The sequence below is a fragment of the Rutidosis leptorrhynchoides genome, chromosome 1, assembly GCF_046630445.1.
Source record: "Rutidosis leptorrhynchoides isolate AG116_Rl617_1_P2 chromosome 1, CSIRO_AGI_Rlap_v1, whole genome shotgun sequence".
NCBI classification, from domain to species: Eukaryota; Viridiplantae; Streptophyta; class Magnoliopsida; order Asterales; family Asteraceae; genus Rutidosis; species Rutidosis leptorrhynchoides.
This window is the reverse complement of record NC_092333.1, coordinates 543,032,225-543,048,432: the sequence shown is the minus strand read 5'-3', so window position 1 is coordinate 543,048,432 and position 16,208 is coordinate 543,032,225.

Here is a 16,208-nt window from a genome sequence, read left to right as displayed (position 1 = left end):
TAAAGTAAAAAGGGAAGCTATAACTCACAGTGAATAAGCAGTAAAAGTCGATATGAACAGTATGCAAGTAGTAAGTCGGTCCGAAAGGTCGTAAACATAAGTCAAAGGTCATTAAGTCAGTATATTATCCCCAAAAGTTTAAGATTGAATAAATTAAGTCTTAAGTATCATCATCATCATCATCATCATCATTATCATCATACGTAAAAGACAAGTAAGTTTTCAACAAGAATAGAGATCGAAACGAAAGGCTGACTTCGGACAGCTGCTACAACCTCTATACAAAACGAAAAGATGCGTGGTTAGTGGCTAAGGCTCCATATGTGAGTCCTCTAACCGCTGTCCAATTTTCAGATCCTAACTCGATGTCGTTTGACCATGGCAATGGTTCAAGCTCGAGTAGGTCAGAATTTTCAGCACGTCGTTAATACGGCGTAGTGACTTTCAGAAGGTTACAAATTCTAAACCGTATATCAGATTTAGGCGAGGCCTAAACGAAAAGTCATCTAATCGAAACGATATATCTGAAAATAAATTTTATAGAAGTCCTAGGTGTAACGACCCGACCAAAACCGTTATTGACGGCGCCGTTAACTTAGGTCCCGTTGCGTGGTCGTAGTCCCTATATGAGACTCGTTTGACCAAAATTATGTCGCATTCATTTGAAAGGCACAAGACTTGCAAGTTTAGTTTACAAAACCATTCGACAGCAAGTCTAAGTTTACAAAAGTCATACAGTATAAATGAAATAACTTGCGACATAATATAAGTTGAAAAACACAGTTGCTATAAATAGCGTAAGTATGTAAACAAAAGTTTGAATCCAAAAGTGCTATCCCTAGCGTATGTATGTATGTATGCTTGACCCCAAGCAAGAATGAATGTACGCGGAAGCATGTATCAAATAGCCATGTATGAACCTGAGAAACATATAGAAAACTGTCAACGAAAAACGTTGGTGAAATCATAGGTGTATTAGTAAACGTTATATTTTGAACCACAAGATTTAGTATTTCCATAAATTGATCATCCAAAAGTTGCATTCCAAAAGTTGGTTCGCGAGCACCCAATTATCAAAGCTTAACATTCCTTCCATTGTATACCCCATCACTTAGTGCTAGAACAAACACTGATTCTCGAAAATATATTTCATCCGTAGACGGTAGCGAACCGTCAAGGATGAGGGTTGTCAACCCATATGGCCATATAACATAAGTTCTCGCTTACACCCGGCAAGTGTAACTAATGATAATCGAATTGAGGATTTTCGTTCTAAACTCGCTGTAGAATGTTTGTTTTCCTTGTTCTTGTGTTCAAAGTATAAAAGCAAGTAGTACAAAATGTAACAAAGTATATGTTTCTCAGCCCACAATTTAAAAGTATAAAAAGTTGTTGAAAAGGTGGGACTATGATCTCACCTCGAGTGCACGAGTATAAAGGTACTTCACAAAGTAAACGTGTGCATGAAAGTTGCTTAGTCTTGACCTAAACAAGTAAATTGTATCAATTAACCGGTTACGACACATGGTTGGGTGAAATGTGTTCAATTAGTCCTATGGCTCGTTACGACTCGATTAAGTATAGCATGTGAATCACGTTGTCAAGTTTCATACAAGAAACAAGTATAAAAACATGTTAGAATGGTTGTATAAAAGTTTGGTTAAGTTTGACTAAAAGTCAAACTTGGTCAAAGTCAACGAAAAAGTCAACACGTTCGGGTCGGGTCCCGAACTATTTTTCTAATCTTAGAAATCATATATGAGCATGTTGGCCAAGTTACATGTTAATCGGAGGTGCGTAGCATAGCAAACATTTTTCGAAATTTGACAAAGTAGGTCAGAATCTGACCACGGCATATGCCGCGCCGCGACAAAGCTGGCCGCGCCGCGGCATTACACGCGAGCTGATACCTGGCCAGTTTCAGTTTTCTAAGTCTCAACCCAAAACCTTTTTATGCATAAAACACAAACCGCAAACACTTAGAACTCGCATCTTATATCGTTGGAAAGCTCTTTTGACAAGGAATACAATTAACTACCTTTCACAAGCAAAAACATCAATTACAATAACCGAAAACTCGTCAATTGATCAAGAAAGGTTAATTTTCAAAGTTTCAAGTTCGTAAAACGTATTTTATGATTCGGGAATCCAATTTACACATACGATATGCCGTTTTGAAGGTAATGAAACATACATTACTACTAAACACTAACAATTAACATTCCATGGCATTTAAGCATCCAAAAGTTCATGTCAAGAACTATCAAACCCTAGTCAAACATCACAAAATCAATATTCATGTTTTTGAAGTTTTCTTAATCAACCTACGCATCAAAACGAAGCTAGTGATACTAGTAACACAATTAAAACATGCACTTTAACAATCTAACAACATTAACTCATCCAAAATCAAGGATTAAGCAAACCCATTTCAAATGTTCAACTAGTTACTCAAAACAACAAATCGAGCAAGTAAATCATATATTCATGCTAGACACGAGCCATAGACACTAACTAACACCATTTCAAATCAAAAACACGAATTTAGAGAAATCTAGAGTTTTAGAAATGTTACCCAAACGAGATGAAGTTGGTATCAAATTGTAGAGGATGAAGAGAGGATTCCAAATATGTAATTTGTTTTGAAGTTTGCTTCCCGATCCGAATTTAGATGATGATTTATGTTTGTGTTCTTGAGAGAAAAAAGAAAGAAAGAAAGAAGAAGAAATGGATGAATGAGGGGTGGAGGTGGTGAGTGGTTGACTAGTCAACTACTAGCCACCTCTTTGGTCAAGTGGCGGAACTAGTCCCTCAAGTTTCAGAGCGGGTGCGGGAATTAACCAAACGAATATTTTTAAAACGCAAGTTAACGAGAGATGTTATAATTAAATGACGGAATTATTGTGAACGTTAGTCAACGGAAACTACGAATTTAAATAACGAAAGGTATTATTTAAAAGAAAAAGACGGTGTTAAAAATAAATTTAACGAAAAAAGGCGGGATGTTACATTATCCACACCTCAAAAGAAATTTCGTCCCGAAATTTAGTTGGAAGTAGTAGTCGTTGAATCTTCCTCGAGATCTTGTGTTGCCAATTCTACGAATGAGGGAGAAGTACGTTCTAAGGTATTTCAACGAATTTTGACGGTCGGGATCATGTGTTGTTTTAAGGTTTGGCTTCACGATTTATGGTTTCAACCGGTCCTCCTAGGAAGTGAGGGTTATCGTCGATAGTGAGTTCATCAAAGGAGATAACAAGTTCTCGTTTCGTAAAACACGTCTTTGAGTTGATACATCGAATGTAGGATAAACGGAGACCCAAAATGAGTCGGAAAAATCTAAACGGCTAGCGACGGGTCCAAAACACCCCAAGAATTTAAAGGATCAAAATATCGCGGATTTAGCTTCCTACATTTCCCGAAACGGATTGCACCTTTCCAAGGTGCGACTCTTAACGTGACGCGGTTTCTCACGTGGAATTTGAAATGTTTACGTCTAACATCGGCGTAGCTCTTGGTGATTACGAGTCGCGTAGGGTTTTGCCTGAATATGAATAAATTTTCTCGGTTGCTCATGAATAACCTCGGCCCCGGTGAATTGATCATCGTTTACTTGGTTCGACAAAGGAGAATGACGTTTCCGGTCACATGTGGTTTCAAAAGGAGTGACGTTAAAACTCGAATGAAAATCATTGTAGTACGAGGATTCGGTTAAAGGAAAATACTTTTCTCAAGTAAATTTGAAGTTGGTAATACAAACTTGTATTATGGTTTCCAAGGTTTAAATCGCATGTTTGTTCGGTCCGTCGGGTTGTGGATGGTACGCGGTACTCATGTCTAAACGCGGTCCCGAGGCTTTTTGTAAGGTACTCCAAAATCTAGAAGTGAAACGAGTCTCGATCCGAAACGGGGTAAATTTCCCTAAGGCATATTGAACAAGTTTGCTATGAATTGAAAACGTTAGCTGGAACAAGTTTCTCAAGAAATTCACGTCGCGGGAGATTTATCGGTTTCCAAAAACGTTCGTCGGGGCAAGTTCTTATCGGGTTTTGAAAACGGTTGTTAGGACTATCCACCCTCGCGGCGAATACTTATATGACGTGAAGAGTCGCTCTCCTTTGAGAATTTAGAATAAGGACCTCCTGAACCGGAAGTACGAGGGTGATGCAAGAGAAGTTTCCGCCCCGATGTGAGCATAACGAGTAAATTGCAGTTAGTCAACAAGACTGCGCGAGGACGAGCTAGTATACCCGTGTGACATACGGTTGAAGTCGAATGGAATCGGTAATTCATTCGGAAGCATAAATATAATTTGACAATAATTGAAGGTGTTTCCCCGGTATGGTTGTTATAAATATTCTCGGAGTTTTCGGATGTCCAAACATGAAAAGATGAAGTCATGTACATGGCACATGGTGGTGTTTAGGTTGATCGAGTCTAACCACCATCACGCGTCACTAGAACTTTGGTATGTCTTACCGTAATATAACCACGTTGATCGAGTGTCGTTATATTACGCCAAATCATACTTCCATTCCCACATCACTCCATGAGTTCAAGTTCGTGTCATCGTGAAAATCTAAAATGAACAAAATGTAACGACGTCTCAAACATGATTCGTATTAAATCGAAAGAATTAGTGCAACTCTAAAGATGCGTTCCCCGAGGGAAGTGTATAAGTGATTGTTCACGTCAATGCGGTTCGAATCAGACAATAAAGTAGTTAGGTATGAAAAGAGTAACGAGTCATGATAGCGAGTAGTACACAACCGTAGCGATAAATAGTGATGACGATACTCACCTAGAGTAGTGACAGTGACTTTACAATACTCATGGATAGTAAGCTAAGACGGGGTGGATAACAACCAAAGAATTTGAGTTCCCGAGCTAGAGTAGCTAACGAAGTCGCGGTCATCCGTACGCGTATGAATCTTGAATTCACGTGTTTTACCAAAAATTGGCGGAATACGAGTTCGTATGATGAAGGTTGGGTACCATAAAAAAAAGTTTGCCTAAGAATGTTTCAAGTATAATGCACAAGTAGTCAAGTAAGTGCTATCTATAGCAATGTATGTCAGAATGCAAATGCTAACTATCCGGTTGTAGTCTAGACTCACTAATGCGTCCTAACGACTCTGTTAGACACACTAATGCACGTCCTAGTTCCCTACAACCAACGCTCTGATACCATCTGTAACGACCCGACCAAAACCGTTATTGACGGCGCCGTTAACTTAGGTCCCGTTGCGTGGTCGTAGTCCCTATATGAGACTCGTTTGACCAAAATTATGTCGCATTCATTTGAAAGGCACAAGACTTGCAAGTTTAGTTTACAAAACCATTCGACAGCAAGTCTAAGTTTACAAAAGTCATACAGTATAAATGAAATAACTTGCGACATAATATAAGTTGAAAAACACAGTTGCTATAAATAGCGTAAGTATGTAAACAAAAGTTTGAATCCAAAAGTGCTATCCCTAGCGTATGTATGTATGTATGCTTGACCCCAAGCAAGAATGAATGTACGCGGAAGCATGTATCAAATAGCCATGTATGAACCTGAGAAACATATAGAAAACTGTCAACGAAAAACGTTGGTGAAATCATAGGTGTATTAGTAAACGTTATATTTTGAACCACAAGATTTAGTATTTCCATAAATTGATCATCCAAAAGTTGCATTCCAAAAGTTGGTTCGCGAGCACCCAATTATCAAAGCTTAACATTCCTTCCATTGTATACCCCATCACTTAGTGCTAGAACAAACACTGATTCTCGAAAATATATTTCATCCGTAGACGGTAGCGAACCGTCAAGGATGAGGGTTGTCAACCCATATGGCCATATAACATAAGTTCTCGCTTACACCCGGCAAGTGTAACTAATGATAATCGAATTGAGGATTTTCGTTCTAAACTCGCTGTAGAATGTTTGTTTTCCTTGTTCTTGTGTTCAAAGTATAAAAGCAAGTAGTACAAAATGTAACAAAGTATATGTTTCTCAGCCCACAATTTAAAAGTATAAAAAGTTGTTGAAAAGGTGGGACTATGATCTCACCTCGAGTGCACGAGTATAAAGGTACTTCACAAAGTAAACGTGTGCATGAAAGTTGCTTAGTCTTGACCTAAACAAGTAAATTGTATCAATTAACCGGTTACGACACATGGTTGGGTGAAATGTGTTCAATTAGTCCTATGGCTCGTTACGACTCGATTAAGTATAGCATGTGAATCACGTTGTCAAGTTTCATACAAGAAACAAGTATAAAAACATGTTAGAATGGTTGTATAAAAGTTTGGTTAAGTTTGACTAAAAGTCAAACTTGGTCAAAGTCAACGAAAAAGTCAACACGTTCGGGTCGGGTCCCGAACTATTTTTCTAATCTTAGAAATCATATATGAGCATGTTGGCCAAGTTACATGTTAATCGGAGGTGCGTAGCATAGCAAACATTTTTCGAAATTTGACAAAGTAGGTCAGAATCTGACCACGGCATATGCCGCGCCGCGACAAAGCTGGCCGCGCCGCGGCATTACACGCGAGCTGATACCTGGCCAGTTTCAGTTTTCTAAGTCTCAACCCAAAACCTTTTTATGCATAAAACACAAACCGCAAACACTTAGAACTCGCATCTTATATCGTTGGAAAGCTCTTTTGACAAGGAATACAATTAACTACCTTTCACAAGCAAAAACATCAATTACAATAACCGAAAACTCGTCAATTGATCAAGAAAGGTTAATTTTCAAAGTTTCAAGTTCGTAAAACGTATTTTATGATTCGGGAATCCAATTTACACATACGATATGCCGTTTTGAAGGTAATGAAACATACATTACTACTAAACACTAACAATTAACATTCCATGGCATTTAAGCATCCAAAAGTTCATGTCAAGAACTATCAAACCCTAGTCAAACATCACAAAATCAATATTCATGTTTTTGAAGTTTTCTTAATCAACCTACGCATCAAAACGAAGCTAGTGATACTAGTAACACAATTAAAACATGCACTTTAACAATCTAACAACATTAACTCATCCAAAATCAAGGATTAAGCAAACCCATTTCAAATGTTCAACTAGTTACTCAAAACAACAAATCGAGCAAGTAAATCATATATTCATGCTAGACACGAGCCATAGACACTAACTAACACCATTTCAAATCAAAAACACGAATTTAGAGAAATCTAGAGTTTTAGAAATGTTACCCAAACGAGATGAAGTTGGTATCAAATTGTAGAGGATGAAGAGAGGATTCCAAATATGTAATTTGTTTTGAAGTTTGCTTCCCGATCCGAATTTAGATGATGATTTATGTTTGTGTTCTTGAGAGAAAAAAAAAAGAAAGAAAGAAGAAGAAATGGATGAATGAGGGGTGGAGGTGGTGAGTGGTTGACTAGTCAACTACTAGCCACCTCTTTGGTCAAGTGGCGGAACTAGTCCCTCAAGTTTCAGAGCGGGTGCGGGAATTAACCAAACGAATATTTTTAAAACGCAAGTTAACGAGAGATGTTATAATTAAATGACGAAATTATTGTGAACGTTAGTCAACGGAAACTACGAATTTAAATAACGAAAGGTATTATTTAAAAGAAAAAGACGGTGTTAAAAATAAATTTAACGGAAAAAGGCGGGATGTTACACTAGGAATCTGATCAGACACTGAAAAACAGCAAACAAGTGCTCCGGTGGGTTTCTTGGTGCTTGATGCTCATCACGGTTCTCAACCATAATGCGTGTAAGCTTCAAGTATACAACTCTTTGATGTTTTAGCATCAATTTGACCAAGTTTCAACCATCAACACAACACTAAGAGTAAAAGCTAACATTCTACAAGTTTTGAATATCAAGGTTGCCTCTTTATTGCATAAACCCATTAAAGCTTCAACTTTTGTCCTTTTTTACACAAGTTTATGCATCTTCATCATATGAGATGATGAAGACTTGATCTTTATAATCACAATAAACACAAAAAGGTTCCAAATAATTGAGATCTATAATGATAACTTAGATCTCAAGTATTAAGAAAACCCTAAGCTAGAAAGCTTGGATCTTTACAAGATTAATGAGACCATAAGCTAGAAAGCTAAGATCTAATGAAAGTAATGAGACCATAAGCTAAAAAGCTAAGATCTTTAACAAAATAATGAAACTCTAAGCTAGAAAGCTTGGATCTTTAATGTTCTTGAAGATCCTTAAAGCAAAATGCTAGATCTTCAAGCTTTATGAAGATCATAAACACAAGTTTTGATCTTTTTAACAAAATTAAAGAATCATAAGCTAGAAAACCTAGATCCAACAAAGTAATGAAGATTCAAAGCTAGAAAGCTTGAATCTTTCATGTTCTTGAAGGATTCAAACCAAAGTTTGAATCTACAAGATATAACAAGATCAAAAGCTAAAAGCTTGATCCTTTAAATGATGATGATGATGTGGACAGTCCAATGAGAAGAGAAGAAGAAGAAGAAGAAGAAATTTAAAACTTACACTTTTTAGAGTGAGAGAAACTAGAGAGAGAATTAGAGAGTAAGTGTGTGTAAAATGTGAATGAGATTAAGTGTGAAATGGGTGAGATTTGCTTGGTATTTATAGAGTGGTAAGGTGGTGGTGAGGTGGTGATGGCCGTGGGTTTGGGGGGAGACAAGGGGGGACAACTTTTACTTTTTGGTTAATGGTGGTCTAAAGTTGGTGCTTATGTTGGGATCCCATGCAACAATTGTGATTATGGTTAACAAAAATGCTAGTATATTCCCTCTAATAAATGGGTATTTGTCTTACATTTATATGAATCATAAACTTATTAAAAGTGGGCTAATTAAATAGTCCACTAGCTAAAGTAGTCTAAGACCCGAATAATTAGTGTATAGCGGTGTAAATATGGTACATGGAGTGTGGGTGACATTGTACAGCTAAACAGAGGTCAGAGCCTACTAAGGCCTGTATGCGCGCCGCGCACCTGTACTGTTTGAAGATTTCAGCTTTTAAATTAAAGTTTAATGAGGGGCATTATGATCCTTTTACATGGGGCCGGTTTTAGGGCACTTATGGCCAGATTTGTGGTGGTTGAAGCACATTCAACACAACCACTAATAATGCTAAAAACGAACATATATTTCATAGCATTATTCCCCAAGAAAGACAAGCTTTTAGTTGAAATTATTCTATTTAAAAGTGATATTCGTTTAAATAATAAAAGGTGAAGACAAAAGACAGATTCGACGAATTGAAGACGCAAACGACCAAAAAGCTCAAAAGTACAAAATACAATCAAAGAGGTTCCAATTACTGATAAGAAACGTCTCGAAATTATAAGAGTACAAGATTCAAAACGCAAAGTACAAGATATAAAATAGTATGCAAGGACGTTCAAAAATCCGGAACCGGGACCAGAGTTAACTCTCAACGCTCGACGCAACGGACTAAAAATTACAAGTTAACTATGTATATAAATATAATATAATATGTAATTAATTATATTAATTATATATATATTACATTTATAAAATAAATCGTCGGCAAACAAAGAGCCAAATGTGGGTGAGCTGTAAAAACAAACTCCGCGACTCGCGGAGTTTGAAGAAGGAAAGGGCCGCGAGTCGCGGAGCCCCAAATATTGAAACTGCCTATAAAGCTCGCGCATTCTGATCGTAAAAAATATCCAAATTCAATCTCTCTCTATATATGTATACGTAAATATATTTATATTTATATTTTAATTTCAATTTTAATTTTAATTCTAATAATAAGGGTATGTTAGCGAATGTTGTAAGGGTATAAGTCGAAATTCTGTCCGTGTAACGCTACGCTATTTTTAATCATTGTAAGTTATGTTCAACCTTTTTAATTTAATGTCTCGTAGCTAAGTTATTATTATGCTTATTTAATCCGAAGTAATCATGATGTTGGGCTAATTACTAAAATTGGGTAATTGGGCCTTGTACCATAATTGGGGTTTAGATAAAAGAACGACACTTGTGGAAATTAGACTATGGGCTATTAATGGGTTTTATATTAACTAAACAATACCTTGTTAATTTAATATACAAACTTATAATTCGACGTATTTATATATAACCACATACGCTTGACTGGGTACGATGGGCGGGATATCTATAAATACCAATAATTATTCATTTTACCGGACACAGAACTGAATTAATAGTTAAATAGACTTGTTGAAATAGGGGTGAATTACATTCAAGGGTAATTGGTGTAATTGTTAACAAAGTAGTAAAACCTTGGTTTACACGCAGTTGATAACCTGGTGTATTCATTAAACAAAGTATTAAAACCTTGTTACAATTCGAATCCCCAATTAGTTGGAATATTTGACTTCGGGAATAAGAATAATTTGACGAAGGCTTTCGCTCTTTATATTTATGACTGATGGACTATTATGGACAAATCCGTATGGACATATTAAATAATCCAGGACAAAGAACAATTAACTCATGGGCATAAAACTAAAATCAACACGTCAAACATCATGATTACGGAAGTTTAAATAAGCATAATTATTTTATTTCATATTTAATTTCCTTTATTTTATATTTAATTGCACTTCTAATTATCGCATTTTTATTGATATTGTATTTAATTGCACTTTTAATTATCGTACTTTTTAATTATCGCAAGTTTATTTTATCGCACTTTTATTATTCGCAATTTCATTATCGTTATTTACTTTACGCTTTAAATTAAGTCTTTTATTTATATTTTACATTTGGTTTTAACTGCGACTAAAGTTTTAAAATCGACAAACCGGTCATTAAACGGTAAAAACCCCCCTTTACAATAATAATATTACTTATATATATATTTGTATTTTTATAAATTTAAACTAATATAGCGTTAAGCTTTGTGAAAAAGATTCTCTGTGGAACGAACCGGACTTACTAAAAACTACACTACTGTACGATTAGGTACATTGCCTATAAGTGTTGTAGCAAGGTTTAAGTATATCCATTTAATAAATAAATAAATATCTTGTGTAAAATTGTATCGTATTTAATAGTATTTCCTTCTAAAAATTAATAGTATTTTATACCCCTTAGCTCTAACCATCAAGTATTTTTGGCGCTGCTGTCGGGGAACTCTTAAACGCCGAAAGCGCAACGCTAAATATTTAAAAAAAAAAGATTTTTATTTTTAGTTTACTTTTATAAAAATACGTTTTTGTAAAAATACGTTTTAAATATTCGAAAACATAGAAAAGAAAAACAAAAATATAAATATTTTTAAGAATTTATTAAATATTTAAGTTTTATAAAGTTTCTTTATTTTTATTTTATAAAAATATAAGTTTTATTTAAATATTTTTATTTAGAACATATAAAAAAACCGAAAAAAAAATTAATATATATATAAATCTATTTTTAAGATATTTTTAAAATTATAAAGTAGTTCTATTTTTATTTTAGTTTTTAAATATAAGTTTTTATTATATAAATATTTTTGTTTAAACAGAAAATATAAAACAGAATATAAAAAAAACGCGTCGAATTTTAAACAACCTATCATTTGAATTTTGGAACCCCGCGACTCGCGGAGTTTGCTGCTTCGAGCACCGCAACTCGCGGAGCCTCCCTGACACACGTGACAGAACCCTAATTTCGCATTAATTATGGATTTTATTATTATTATTATTAATAAACCCTAATTAGTTTAATTATTATAATTAGTTTAAGTTTTTAAATTAAATTGTATTTTAAATTTTAATTAGTTTTAAATAAATTAATAGTTTTATAAAATAAATAATATAAAAGTAATATTTTTTGTAATTTTTACAACTTTTTGTATATTTTTATATTTTGTCCCTTTTTAATAGTTTTAGCGTAACTTTTGTATTTTTCGCTCGTATTTAGTTTTAATTCATAGTTTTTGCCATAGTTATTTTTTTATTTATAGATTTTTAGGCTTTGCCGTAAAATCCCTTAAGTGCTTTTTCTTTAGACTAAGATTTAGGTACTTTAGAATTTTACGACGCCTTTTTAAGTTTTAGTTTCTTTTTAAGTTATTGCCATTTGGGATATAGTTTTTCTTGTAAGCTTTAATATTTTTAGACACCTTTTACCTATGTATCAATTATCATTCCAATTAGTAATCTCAATTTGCGATTATAATTTTAAGTTAGTGATAGTAATAAGGTTGGGTTAGTCTAGTGTTTTTAAGTTCTATAAATCACTCTTTTTCTTTCTTATTTTTATTTTTCGATCTTTTTTCGACACGCTCTTTTTCTTTCTTATTTCTCGTTATTCTAGTTTTAGGACATAGATTTTCATTCTACTTCTTATCTAAATTTCTTAAAATTACGAAAATTTATTTTAAGTGGTTAAATTGATAGACATCAAAATTTTCTGGTTCGTAGTAATAGTTGGATTTGTACGTGGACCGGGTTATTGGAGCCAAACAGTCCTCAATTATATTGAGACCAAATGAATCCTGCCCCTCTGCTGCATCTTTTGGCTATTCGAAACGTGGGCAAAATCAGAAAAGTCTATTGATTGGATAACTTATATAATTTTTCTTTCCTTTTTAAAAACTAATAGGATATTCAGTGAATGCACCGAGCAAGATGTTCACCACCTTTTGTACGTTCACCACCTGTAACTAGATCAAGACATTTAGCAAATATTACCGCCGTTGATTTTTCTTTAGAATCATCATCCAGTCGACCAAGTACTCCAGTTCAAATTTCCGATAATCCATTTTTTGAACCCGACCTCACAATTGAGAATCCGGAGAATATTCAGGGACGATTCATAGATCCTGAACCACTAAATTTTCCTCCGGAATCACCAATCATTCAAACAGAGATTGTTGAGGAACAAACCATTAAATCAGAATCCTCTAGTGATTCCGATTCAACAAATTCAATTATGGAGAATCTGGAACCTTTAAGTATGGAAGACCGAATGAGAGCTAAACGCACTGGCCAAGGTCACACAATTACTCATCCTGACATTAATGCGCCAGATTATGAAATCAAAGGACAAATTCTACACATGGTGACTAATCAATGCCAATTTAGTGGTGCGCCGAAGGAAGATCCAAATGAACATCTTCGTACCTTTAATAGGATCTGCACACTATTTAAAATCCGAGAAGTGGAGGATGAACAGATATATCTCATGTTATTTCCCTGGACTTTAAAGGGAGAAGCCAAAGATTGGTTGGAATCGTTACCTGAAGGGGCGATTGATACATGGGACGTTTTAGTTGAAAAATTTATTAAACAATTCTTTCCTGCATCTAAAGCCGTAAGACTTCAAGCAGAAATTGTTACGTTTACACAGAAACCGAATGAAACTCTATATGAGGCGTGGACTAGATTTGGAAAGTTGTTAAGAGGATTTCCGCAACATGGTTTAGATACCTGTCAAATAGTACAAATATTCTACCAAGGATGCGACATCACTACAAGAAAAGACATAGATATAGCAGCTGGTGGTTCTATTATGAAGAAAACAGAAACTGATGCTTACAAAATTATTGATAACACTGCTTCCCACTCACATGAGTGGCACCAATAAAAAGATATCATTAGATCATCTAAAGCAGCTAGAGCCGATTCTAGCCATGACTTAGATTCCATTTCCGCAAAGATAGATGCTGTCGAGAGACGAATGGAAAAGATGACTAAGGATATTCACTCAATACGAATTAGTTGTGAGCAGTGTGGAGGACCACATTTGACAAAAGATTGTCTCGGTATTGAATTAACAATGGAACAAAGAGAGAATATTTCATACATAAACCAAAGGCCTGGAAATAATTATCAGAATAATTATCAACCGCCAAGACCGATTTACAATCAAAACCAGAACTATAACCGAAATATTCCATACAACAACCAACAAGGTCCTATCAATCAACAAGTATCTAACAATACTTACAACCAGCAAAGACCTAATTTTCAAAACAAACCACCACAACAAACCGATGATAAAAAGCCGAATTTAGAAGATATGATGACGAAGCTAGTTGAAACTCAAACGCAGTTTTTCACATCTCAAAAACAAACCAATGAACAAAATGCTCAAACATTTAGAAATCAACAAGCTTCTATTCAAAATCTGGAACAATAAGTAAGTAACCTAGCAAGGTTAATAGGTGAAAGAAAACCAGAAAGTCTACCTAGTGATACAAATACTAACCCCTGGAATGAAATAGCTAAAGCTATTACCACAAGAAGTGGTACAACACTTAAATCACCTGAAATACCTGTAACTTCTGATGAAGCTATTCCTACTCCACAAGAACCACAACCTAATCAAGATAAGGAAAAAGAACCGGTAGTTGAAAAGGTTAATGAAGATAACACAATTAAGGATAAACCTTATGTTAAACCATACCAACCACCACTTCCTTACCCGAGTAAAATGAAGAAAGAGAAACTTGAAGCCGAGCAATCCAAATTCTTGGATATGTTTAAACAGATAAATGTAAATCTTCCTTTCATTGATGTGATTTCAGGAATGCCTAGATATGCTAAATTCTTGAAAGATCTAATCTCAAATAGAAAGAAAATGGAAGAACTCTCGGCTGTTACCATGAATGCTAATTGTTCAGCAGTGCTGTTGAATAAGATACCAGAAAAACTATTTGATCCAGGAAGTTTCACAATTCTATGTTTTCTGGGTAGTCTTAGTTCAATAGAAGCATTGGCAGACTTAGATGCTAGTATAAATCTAATGCCATATTCACTATACGCTAAACTAGACCTTGGAGAATTGAAACCAACCAGAATAAGCATACAACTAGCAGATAGATCAATAAAATATCCTAGAGGGATAATGGAGAACATGCTAGTTAAAGTTGGTACTTTAGTATTTTCAGTAGATTTTGTTGTTCTGGACATGGAAGAATATTCTCAAGTTCCTCTCATATTAGGAAGATCATTCTTAAACACGGCTAAAGCAATGATAGACGTGTTCGGTAAGAAATTGACCCTAAGTATAGAGGATGAGAGTGTTACCTTTTCAGTTGATAGAGCAATGCAACAACCACAATCTGCAGATGATACATGTTATTATATTCAAACTATAGATGCACATGCAGAATTATTAGAAGAATTTCTAGAATTACAAGGAACAGGAGAATGTTCTTTAGGAGAAGGAACAGAACAAATTGATGAAGCTGAAATGTTAGCTACACTAATAGCTAATGGATATAAACCAACAACAGAAGAAATTCAAATGCTAAAAGAAGAAGACAGATATCGATATAAATCATCGATAGAAGAACCACCGAAATTAGAGTTAAAGCCACTTCCAAACCATTTGGAATACGCTTATTTACATGGTGAATCTGAATTACCTATAATAATATCGTCTTCTCTTACTGAAAATGAGAAATCACAACTCATTTCTGTGTTGAAAGCTCATAAACCAGCCATTGCATGGAAGATTCATGATATTAAAGGAATAAGTCCTTCGTATTGCACACATAAAATCCTAATGGAAGAAGGTCATAAAACGTATGTGCAACGCCAACGAAGACTAAATCCTAATATGCAAGATGTAGTTAAGAAAGAGATTATTAAACTGCTAGATGCAGGTCTAATTTATCCAATCTCTGATAGTCCATGGGTAAGCCCAGTTCAATGCGTGCCTAAGAAGGGTGGCATGACTGTCATTACAAATGAGAAAAATGAGCTTATTCCTACTAGGACTGTAACAGGATGGTGTGTGTGTATTGATTATAGAAAATTAAATGACGCCACCAGAAAAGATCACTTTCCCTTACCTTTCATTGATCAAATGTTGGAAAGATTAGCCGGAAATAGTTACTATTGTTTTCTAGATGGATTTTCCGGATATTTTCAAATTCCAATAGCACCCGAGGACCAAGAGAAAACCACATTCACGTGCCCTTATGGTACTTTTGCTTACAAACGCATGCCATTTGGACTTTGCAACGCCCCTACAACCTTTCAAAGGTGCATGATGGCAATTTTTCACGACATGATAGAAGAATGCATGGAAGTTTTCATGGTTGACTTTTCAGTCTTCAGTGATACATTCGAATCATGTCTAGTTAATCTGGAACGAATGCTTATTAGATGCGAACAATCAAATCTAGTACTTAATTGGGAGAAATGCCATTTCATGGTTAAAGAAGGCATCGTTCTTGGTCATAAAATTTCAAAAGAAGGAATTGAAGTGGATAGAGCTAAAGTAGATGTAATTGCTAAACTTCCA